This window comes from Chiroxiphia lanceolata, chromosome 2 (genome assembly GCF_009829145.1).
Source record: "Chiroxiphia lanceolata isolate bChiLan1 chromosome 2, bChiLan1.pri, whole genome shotgun sequence".
NCBI classification, from domain to species: domain Eukaryota; kingdom Metazoa; phylum Chordata; class Aves; order Passeriformes; family Pipridae; genus Chiroxiphia; species Chiroxiphia lanceolata.
Genome location: NC_045638.1, coordinates 77,773,806 through 77,785,569, shown reverse-complemented (window position 1 = coordinate 77,785,569; position 11,764 = coordinate 77,773,806).

Genomic DNA, 11,764 nt, shown 5'->3' with positions numbered 1-11,764 from the left:
CTCTGTAAACATTGGTCTTTGTACTTTTCTTCGTGTTTATTTCGCCAAACTCTTTTATGGAGTTTTCCAAAAGCTCTATATGCCTTTCCTAACCTGTTGTCTATCTCCCCGTCAATCTTACCATCCAAGGAGATGAGGCTACCTAGGTAATTAAACTGCTGGGCTGATTTGAGCTCTGATTGGCCAGTGGTGATATGGGGATGATGGAAGACTTCCTGAGGTGCAGGTTGATGGAGAACTTCTGTCTTCTTTAAGCTGACTTCCAGCCCAAAAATCTCAGCAACCTCTACAAAACAGGATGTTAAACGCTGCAGAGCTACTTCTGTGTGAGCGAAGGGCGGCGTCATCAGCATAAAGCAGCTCCCGGACAAGATGGTTGAAGGTCTTAGTGTGCACCTTCAGTCACCTTAGGTTGAATAGGCTTCCATCAGTACGGTATCGAATGTAGATACCATCCTGATCATCGAGGCCTGAAGTGGCCCTTTGGAGCATCATGCTGAAAAAGATTGTGAATAGGGTTGGTGCAAGAATGCAACCTTGTTTCACGCCATTGATTATTAGAAAGGGCTCAGAAAGTGCATGACCATATCTGACTTGGCCATGCTGCTCCTCATGAAGTGAGATGATCATTTTAAGGAACTTGGGGGGACATCCTAAACACTCCAAAATCTACCATAGACCTTTTCTGCTCACAGTATCGAAGGCCTTGGTGAGATCAACAGAGGTTACATAGAGACTTTTATTCTGTTCCCTACACTTCTCTTGCAGTTGTCTGAGAACAAACACCATGTCTGCAGTACTCCTGTTGACTTTGAAACCACACTGGCTTTCAGGTAGAACTCCTTCTGTTGTAGCAGGTATTAGTCTGTTCAAAAGTATTCTTGTTAGTAATTCATAAAATATCTCTACTTTGAATACAATTTTATGGCAATGATGTCTGCACTCTGTCCAGCTTCTTGCTCTGAGGCTTATGGTGTCTCCTCACTGTGTTCTTCCTGTTATCAACCAATTAACAGTAGAAATATTACAAATATGAAGTAGGGGGAAAAAACCTCAAACCAGTACTGAGAAGCTGTATCTGTCCCCCCACAGACCAGCAACACAACTAGTGGACTGTAGAACCTTCCTCCCAATTCCTCTTTTTCAGACTCTAATTATGTGCTCCTGACTGCACAATAGCACAGCTACCACAGGGTGAACGATGCTATCCCATATGGTGCTCTGTGGCCTGGTGCTAAGATACTCCGTTGTCGTTAGGAATTAAGCTTAAAATCAAAACAGTCCTGCATCGCATTTTCTATCATATTTACAAAGATTGTATCCTTTGAAAACCTTTAAAAACATGGGATCATGGCCAGACAGAGACATCCGAGCTTCACTTTTACAGAAGGATTCTTGGAAAAAAAAGTAGTTCCTCCATTGGTCTTCTGTGCTTTGGGAAACCTATTTAAGTTGATGAAATAGAGACTTACGTACCTTTATTCAGTGTCGCAAATGTACTACAACAGGAAGCCACTAGATTTTACTAGATAATTTCGAAAACCATGGGGTTCTACGCAAAAATTAAAATTAAAATACAGTTTTAATCATAAAATAAGAAAAAAGGTGATTATACTTTCCCCAAAGACTATAAATCTATTATTACAGCACACACTGTAAGAATGGATATTAACATGAAATTAAATTTTTTTTTTCTAGTAAGAGCAGTTTCAGTATCTTTTTCTCCTCCCATACTGATTTTCTACTGTTTAGTTACATTGTCCTTTTGAATTTTATTTTATTTAACAATATTTTTAGCATTATTTCCATGATCATTTACATAATAAATATATAAATATAAAATCAAAAGATGCTTCATTCTGTTGATCTTGAAAAAACAAAATTTTTAGAGAAGTATGTAATTAGATTATTAGATAATATTTATATAAATAAACAAATCTGTAGAGTTTTTAGATGGAATAAGCTTCACTTTTCTTAACTTTTGCACGCATGACAATTTTGACCTGTGAGAGATTACAGAGGTTTTATACTAAATGTTACTTTATTTTTACTTTTTACTAATTTCAGTTATTATTATTTTGTTAAATTTAGTTAACAAAATAATTATTGTAAGCTTTTTTTCTGTTTCCCTGGCATAACCCATCCAAAATAATCAATCAGCTTTCACAAGAGAATACTGTAATGAAATTTGATGCAAGATGTATGGGCAGAAGACATTAGATTTATCAAGACCTGTGAATCAGTCCTTATGTTTGATCACCAGGTTCCTCTGGGACAAATTGTTGGAGAAGAGATAATGTAAAATCCTAAATCCATTTTAAATATTGTTTTGTAATAGTTATTTTAATCAATATATTTGATCATGTTTCTTAACCATCTTATTTATTGCAGTCAATCTTGAAGTTAAATAATTTTTCTTAGTTTTACATTTATTTTACAATTTTTTAAAATATCATTGCATATCAGACCTCATTATGCAAAGTGATTCACAGCTGAGTGGGTCACTGGCCTGCTAAATAAGTTCATCATTGTTCTTCTATAAGAATTTAAATTTATTAAATGCCTTGTTTTAATAGACAGGTGGAATGAACAAAAATTATTAACTGTCTGACCGTTGTATATCAATTAAACACATGTGTAAAAATACATCAGTCTTGAAAGTGTTGGCTGTTGCCATTATAGAAAACCTGAATTGGTAGGAAGAGGTGGAAAGTTTACACAGCCCGTGAAGGTGTGTTTCAGAAGGGCAGCAATTTGACCTGACCTTACAGTATATTGATACAAAGCACAAATAAAAAGCCATTTTCTGATTCATTCATATTTTTAAACCTCAAAGCACTTGGAGAGCTGTTGGCAAAAACGTGTAAGATTTTAACAAGAGTCAGCATTGCCGTCACAAGGCATGAGGAGATGACAGGTTAGTGTCCTTCTGCATGTACATTACCGTATGCTTGAGTGGAGTTTTGTAGAACTTTGTCTTCTTAGGGTCTTATGTTCAAATAATTTAGTTGGATGAACTTATGCCTGCTCACATTATGTATCTCTCTAACTCATAACTGGTGCTTATGCTAGCTGACTGCAGAATGAGAAAGTTGTGGCCTAATTCCTAATAAAAGTCAGAGAACACTCCCTGAGAAAATGAGTATTAGTCTGTTTTAAAAATGCATAAGGCCTTCTGTCTCACTTGGAGTTGAATGGTCATTTTATTACCAGGTGGCTTTAGCACTGTATCATTGATAAAATGTAGATAAGGAATTCAAGACTTGTGGCAATGGTGTTCCTTAGAGGGAATTTTTGATTTTATTCTTTAATAAGAAGTTTATAATTTTTCCTCTTAAATCTGGGTATTTAACCTTATAAAGACTGGTACTGGTTGAAGGCACTGGAAAGCACTAATTCAAACTCCATAGTGTTATTTCAAGTTATCTCAAAATCAAGACCTTTCCTTTAGTTACCAATTCTTCATAGACTTTTGTGCAACTGCAGTACTACAAATAGCAGACATCAGACTCTTCTTTTCATTGAATTCAGTGCTGAAAAGCCAGCTGATCTCAAAAGCAGGAGATTAGGTGTCACTTTTTCCCAGACAAATGGAGGAACCCACCTAGCTGAAAAGTCAGTCTTCTACTCTTACGTTTAAGAATTTTCTAATTACTTTAGTATTTCAAACAAACCAAGTTTTATATGTTAAGTTCTGTGTATCAGTATGTATATGCTTATTTCTTTAAACTGGTATGTCACTGCTTCATTTCTGCCTCTGGCTTCAAGATTTATTGCTTTGATTTAGGTGAAAGCTGTTCCTATTGCACTACTGTGAAACCTGAAAACCATATCTTTTCACATTGTGCTGTCTCACTTCAGGTTTGTCTCACATTGTTAGTGGAACTGATGCACTTCTCTGTATAGGAAAGCAACAGTTCATCAACTCTGTACCCTTACTAAAACCAAATTTTTGTTTTGAAGGGCTAAATTGTAGTTGGTGTAGGTATTTCCAAGCAAAGATCTAATTTCCCCATAGTCTTATTTAGTTGTATCTAAAGTACCAAAATTTTACTATCTGGGATTCTAGAAACTGAGAACACCATTAATATTAATTGCATTAATCAAAGGTATTAGGCACGACAGCTAAACACAATTAAAATTCTTTGTTCAGGCTTCCAAGTAACTGAAAATTAAAATACTCACAATTAATTGAAGATTCTCATAAAAAATGTTTTTTATAGGTCCAGGGTTTAGAGTCTGAGTCACTAAAATTTTTGTAGTTCACCTTGTTGGAGCCAGAATGCCTCCAGTTATACACACACATTGTAAACTACTATGTCCCCTATTTAATCTGTCAGAATCTCAGATTTGTGAAACATGTACCTTCTTTTTTGTTTTATTCTGATTTTATAAGCACATTTGCATTTCATCTGTGTTAGTGTGCGTGAAACAATTTTTTTCACTTCCTGTCTTTAGCAATGGAGGAGTTCACAGTTCTGAGGGATATGGGTCAGGCAAAGAATAAAACCAGGACCTGGAATGTTAGGAAAGCAAAATTCCAGATGTTCACAGAGTTAGTCAAGAGGACCCCTCTGGGAAACTGCTCTCAGGGACAAGGGAGTAAAGGAAAGCTGGGAGGTCTTTAAGGACATCTTCCACAGAGTGCAAGAGCTAGTGATCTCCAGGTGTAAGAAATCAGGAAAGGAAGACGGGAGACCGGCACAGAAGAGTCAACCTGCTAGTCAAGCTAAAGGGAGAGGAAGAAATGCACAGGCAGAGGAAAGAGGGACAGGTGTCCTGGGAAGGGATGCAGTCCAATTGTGTTGGAATGAGGTCACGAAGCTCAAGGTGAGACTGGAACTGAATTTACCAAGGGACACAAGGAATAATAATAAGGGCTGCTATATGTATGTAAGGCAAGATTTGCCCTTTGTGGAGCCATGTTATCTTTCTTGAATTACCACCCTGTCCTCCATGTTCCTTAGCATAACTTCTAAGAGGATCTGTTCCATGATCCTTCCAGGCAAAAGGCAGGTAGTTCCCTGGGTCCTCCTTTCTACCCTTTTAGAAAACAGGTGCAATGTTTTCCATTTTTTAGTCACTGAGGACTTCACCTTTCACTTATTCATCAATGACATGGACAGTGAGATAGAGTGCACATTCAGCAAATCTGTAGATGACACCAAGTTTAGCGACACAGTTGACATGCCCAAAGGACAGCATGCAATTCAGAGAGACCCGGGCAAGCTCAAAAATGGGCCCATGAGAACCTCATGAGGGTCAACAAGGCCAGTGTAAGGTCTTGCATGTAAACTGGGGTAGTCCCTGATATGCATACAAGACAGGAGATAAAGGGATTGGGATGAAAAGATGGACATGATTTGGGAAGGTGCACTTGCACTCAGAAAGCCAGTCGTACGCTGGACTACATCAAGAGTGGCCACCAGGTCGAGAGATTGCTGCATCCAGTTCTGTCATCCTCCACATAAGAAGGGTGTGGTCCTGTTGGAGTAAGTCCTGAAAAGGTGCACAAAGATAATCAGAAGACTGTGACACCTCTCCTGAGGAAAGGCTGAGAGAGTTGGGGCTGTTCAGCATGGAGAAGAGAAGGTTTTGGGGAGACCTTCTAGCAGCCTAGAATACCTAAAGGAGGCTACATGACAGAGCTAATGGTTTTAAACTAAAAGAAGGTAGATTTGGACTAGATATAGGAAGATATTTTTTTAAATGAAGGTGGTGAGACAGTGGAACAGGTAACCCACGGAACTAGTCGATGCCCCATTCCTAGAATCATTAAAAGCCACGTTGGATGGGGCTTTGTGAGCAACCTGATCCAGCTGAGGATATCCCTGCCTGTGGCAGGGGGGTTGGACCAGATGATTTTTAAAGGTCCCTTCCAATGCAAACTATGCTATGATTCTATTATTTACTTGAAAACTTTAAAGTATTGATATTTTTCATTAATACTTAGAGACATACTATATATTTCAAAGCTTTCTGACCTCAGATATGACAGTGTTTCAAGACCCTATAAAATTTTTTGAAAAAGGACTTTATTGTACTTCAAAACATATTAGCTATTAAGTATAAATGCAATGAACTGGAAAAAAAGAAGAACAAATATTTTCAATTAACTTAAAATATCACCATGTAAAAGGGCTTAGGAAAATCTCATCCTATTGAAAAAGTGGGTTGAAATTAAATTATTTCAGCATTTTTTTCTATTATCATTATAATTCCTGTCTTCAAATGTCATTATCATTGATGTCAACTTATTACAGTTCAGGAGTTATGTTTCTACAGATATCTCTCCATTCAGTTTTAATGTTATGGGAATTCTTGGTACTGTCATAACTGATATCAACAATAGAAAGGTTCAATGAGCTCTATATAAATCTATCTTTGAAGTATGTTTGGCAGGTGAATAATCTAAAGCTTGGATCTTCATTGGTTGAGTTGTATTCTCGCTGTCCATAAATAATGCAGACTTGAACCCAGCTGTGATCAGCAATCAGTGTATTGCACATTTTTTATTTCAAATGACTTACCATGTCTAACTAAATGAAAATATAAGCAAGCAAACATGGTCTTTTCTTGCACTATATTCTCTGTAAAATACTTTGTAAATGACAATTCATTCCCAGCTAACTACACACAGGAAAAAAACCCAAAACTTGATCATTGACATTCATATGCTCCTTTACAGAACAAAAATAAAAAATAAAAAGATAAGAAATAAAAAACAAATTGATTAGAATTATTACGGTGAATAACCAATAATGCTGTTGATTCCTGTAAACATATTTTCAGAGTTGTGTGAATATTTCATACCTGCTATTTGAACACATCAGTACACTGCGCAAAGATTGATCTAAGGGCACTTCAAATTCTTACTTCCCTGCAATATAATAGGAAACACTTGAGGAATTCTATTGGAAACCATCTGGCAGCAAATAAGCAGGAAAAATTAAAAAGCCTATTTTCGGTCCTGAGTCCCCTTTTAGTGTCTGCTCTCTCTTTATGTTGTTCACCCAGCTGCCAAGTGGAACAAAATGTACTGCTGCTATTCTGGGGTTCCAAACAGCATGTTTAGGAGGACAGATAACATAATTCAAGATTCAGCAGCTGAAGTTTTTTGGAAATTTTAAGGTACATAACCCTTTACCTTGTAATAATCTCTCACACCTTGGTCAAAAAAGTATAAAAAAAATTGTTTTGAAATACTAAGTATTTTAGTTCCTGAATAGAATTATTAACATCTTAAAGTAATCTCAAGATCGAAAACACAAGGTCTAATGAGGAAATAAAAAATAAATAAATAATAAAAAAAGACCTAAATAACCCATCATAGCTTTACAGAGGATTTAAAAGAGTAATGAAGTTTGTGACAGAACTGACATTGTTGTTTGATAAGACATCAAGCTTACCCTACAAGAAAATTTAGAAAGAGTATTTTAGGGAAAGAGGCATCTCAGAAGCAGCAAGTCCATATTGTTTTGGAATACTGCAAGTCTGGAAATACATAGTCATTGTTCAGATATTACTTCTATTTTGAGATATACATCTATGCAAGACTCAAACTTATCTTTTTCACCCTCCAAACTTCAGGAAAACTAAGTCTTTCTATTTACATTGCAAAATTTTCCACGAGGAGAAGCAGGTGAGTGTGGATCTTGCAGAACATTCCTGAGTTCTAAGCAAATTATATCAGTACTATGCCTACATTAGTAAACAAGGTCAACTGGGATCCCTCTGAAGGTAGGTAGTACACGATAGAACCAGTCTACATGATTAAACTCTCTCCTGTCCTCCAAGTATAGTGGCCTTGTGCTGACTGTCCATCAAAAGCAGACCTTGGCCAGTGCTATCGAAAGTGGTGCCTTGGCTTTGTATAATGTGAGGTGGCCCAAGCCAAAACCATACCGGCATGTTAAAACAGTATATCTATAGCTAATTGCAATACTTGGTCTGATTTAGTTTTCAAAGTACAGGCTGTGAGTTCACCTGAATCCGAGACAATGAAGCCAGCATCCTGAAAGAATGGGAGAGCTCACAAAATGGATAAGACCAACCATACAAAACCTGGCAAGAAGCCTTCTCAGATTTGTAAGATTTGTCTGGAGTAGCTAAACTGCTTTCAGACTCAAGAGCTATTTCTGTACAAGTCAAGTAAACAGGACTAGGGAACATTCCCAATGATTGGATTGAAATAATAGACTTTCATCAGCCAGATAAACTTCTTGTTCACTCTCTGGGTTTGGATGATCCAGCTTTTTCTGCCTCAGAACAAATGCCTTACTTCTTATGGACACAAGCTAGGCACCAACTTGGCCACTGCAGTTATCAGTCCTCAGATCTCTTTCCTTAGCACCATGGACATAGTCAGTATGACCACAACTGTACAGCATATTTCCCTACCTAATCAAGTCTTCCAGACCTGAACATAGAGCCCACTACAGTGTGTCTGCATCTGTGGCACTGTAAAACTGTTACTTCAATAAATCACCAGTAAATTAGTAATGGTGCTGATTGTGGTTTTTATTCATTTCAGTTTAATATAATAAAGACATTATACATGGCTCTAGGTCGTCTAATATTTAATTATACGCTAAATATGACTAAATTACACCTCATCATCGTTGAATTCAGTTCCCAAAGCAGGCAAGCACCTACTGTCTTTGTGTATCTCCTAAGCACATTCCATTTTCTCCAGAGTAAAAATGCAGATGTTGTAGAAAGTACTCTGACGAAAATCCGAGCATCTAGGAAACACTGCAGACGATGTTCAGATGGGTGCATGCTTTTCCTTTATAATGAGTGGCAGCAAAAGTGCCACAGTCTCTCATGTGGATTGGTCCCAAACCATGTAAGGTTTTATAGACCATAATTAGTACCTTAAATTTCAGTAGGTCATCTAATGCATCAGATTTCCACAGATACCCTGCTGTGTGAGACTCTCCAAATCCTGAATAATTTCAATATCTCTCATTCAGAAGATATTGTACAACCCTCTTATGAAATTACCAAAGTAGAAGAATGATTTGCCTCTGAAATTAAAATTTAGGACAAAAAACTATACAAAAGGAAAGTATTTTATGGCAATTAAACTTGTAAGGGATAGATGATATTTTAATGAGATCACAGGTTTGGCTGTGGTTGAGTTCTCTAGCATTTGACTTTGTACTCTACGCAATTCCAGTTTCAAATGGAAGCATCAGACTATGTGATAGTACATTTGCTTAAATATTAAACCACTTAGAGACTTACATAGTGTGTAAATGTGACATTTTAATTGTCTGATATTATTTATAACTGCTGCTGTATTACTGCAGAACTAGCCTATTCTCATATGTATATAGTAAGTAGACAAAAGGTAGTCGATAAAAGTTGTGAAAGGGAAAATTTTTAGAAGATATTAGAAGAAATTTTCTCACAATGAAAGTAGTCAAATACTGGAATAACTTGCCCAGAGTGGATATGAATTTTCTTATAGAACATTCCTCTGTGAAACCTGGTCTCATATGGCCTTGATTTGGAAAAAGTAGCCGCTAGAGGTCCATTCCAACCTAAAGCAGTCTATGACTCTGTGATTTAATTCTTTTTTAATATTATTTTTACGGGGTTTTTTAATATGACATATATGGAAATTATAAGTGGAAAATCACAATAAATCAGTAGAAGAGAACCAGCAATAAATACATAGTTGTTACTTGTTAAACCTTCCAATAACTTCAAAATATGATGGAGTCACAGCTGGCCATGGGACTATGTTAGATTGACTAAATGACTCGGCAAGGTGGAATCATGAATTATATGAAAGAATATGAATCTAGAAGTAAGGAATGTAAGTCTCTTAGGTAAAGGAGGGTTGTGCTCTGTAACTCAGTTTCTCTGGAAAGGACTCATGATAGCTACATATGTGTCAAATAATAAGGTAATAATGAATTGCAAGGAAAATGATTCTCAGATATACAAACAGTGAACTACCAAATGGAAGCAGAGCTGAAGAGATGTCATTACGAATGAGATATTAATGGAATACAGAACACACTTTTCAAGTAGGATTTTGACAAATTGTAGAGAACTTCAAAAAGAATTACCATAAAAGTTAAAATGAAATTTTCAATCATTTTGGGGGAAGTTTAAATAGAAAACATTTTAATAATTTTTCTCAAAAAATTATTTTAATCAATTTTTCATCTAAAAATCATCATGGCTGGGCTTCGCGAACGAAGATTTGGGAAGGCACTATCCACATTTGCTGCAGGCACGCTGGTGGCTTATGAGGCCAATACGTGACAGACATATCCGATTGCAAAAGGCGCAGCAGAAAGACTCCTTAGATGGTGTATTTTGCAAGATACGGTTCTTTCTGCGTTGCCTTTTTTCCTCGAGAGTGATCCTGCGTGAGTTCTCAAAGGAGACAGCTGCGTTATAGATGGTGTGTCTCCAGGCCTCCCGATTGGAGGCCAGAGTAGACCAGTTATGGTGATCAATATGGCCAAGGCTGAGATGTTGTTTCAGGGAGTCCTTGTATCTTTTCTTCGGGGCTCCTCTCATGCGGCAGCCAGTGGCAAGTTCACCATAGAGCAGGATCTTAGGGAGGCGGTGGTCCTTCATCCTTGAGACGTGCCCTGCCCATCGCAGCTGCGTTCTCAGTAACATGGCCTCAATACTAGTGACAGCTGCTTGCTCTAGTACAGATGTATTGGTCACAAAATCTGACCAGTGGATGTTAAGGATTGTACGGAGGCAGCGCTGATGGAAGCGTTCTAGGAGACGCAGGTGGTGGCGGTAGAGTTCTACCTTAAAGAACAATGTGAGAGGAAGTTTTATGCTGTGGTCTATCATATTTCAATTTTATGACTTTATATGGGTTAAAGCTATATAAATTCGAGTCCTTATATACTTTTCTGCAAAGGAGCAACAGCTGATTGTATACATGAAAACCTACCAAATTTCAGTAAAAATTTCTTTTTAATTTATATGACTCCACTTTCTTCTTGATTGTGTCTTATGTCAGTGCTCTGTGCTTAGGCGAATTTCTTTACATTCTAAGATATGTGAACAATTTGAACAAAACAAAACAAAACAAAGTAAACGTTTCTGTAAGGGAAGACAATAATTTTGATGTAACAATATTTTTTTCTCCATTTATAAGGATTGTTAAAGTGGTTGCTCTTATGCAGACACTGTGCTACAGAATCTTTGAGTGAAGCATCTTTTAATGGGGGCAGCACCCGTGAGAACAGCAATCAGGAGCAGCAATTTCTGTAAACACCTTCAGCACTTAGGTTGCATGTGATTTTAGATTCACTGTAGGATGGCAGAGCTCCAATGGTTTCATTAGTCAGGACTTTGAAACCGGAGCCCATATTTATTTTATTATCTCTGTTTTTTCCGCCTTCAATCAGCATGTCATAAACACTTCATAATCACTTCTGGCTTGTGCAATCCATGAGACACACATGACTGTCTCTATTAACATCCATAAATCCAATATCATCCTGAACTTGAATTCGTTAAACTCATACTTGCATCTAACCCTTGAGCCTTGCACCAATCTTATGGATGTTTAAATAACACTATGTGACTTTACTTTTTTTCCAGCTGATAGCAAAAATTTTGATTTTAGGCATTATGGCAGGTAAGGTGAAAGCAGTAATTCCAGAGAATCTAAAGGTACTAGAGAATATTCCAAAACAATGTTTTTCTTAAGATTCAGTAAATAATTCAAAATTCTCAATATTGCAGAAATATATTTTAATCTCAATTATTGTTA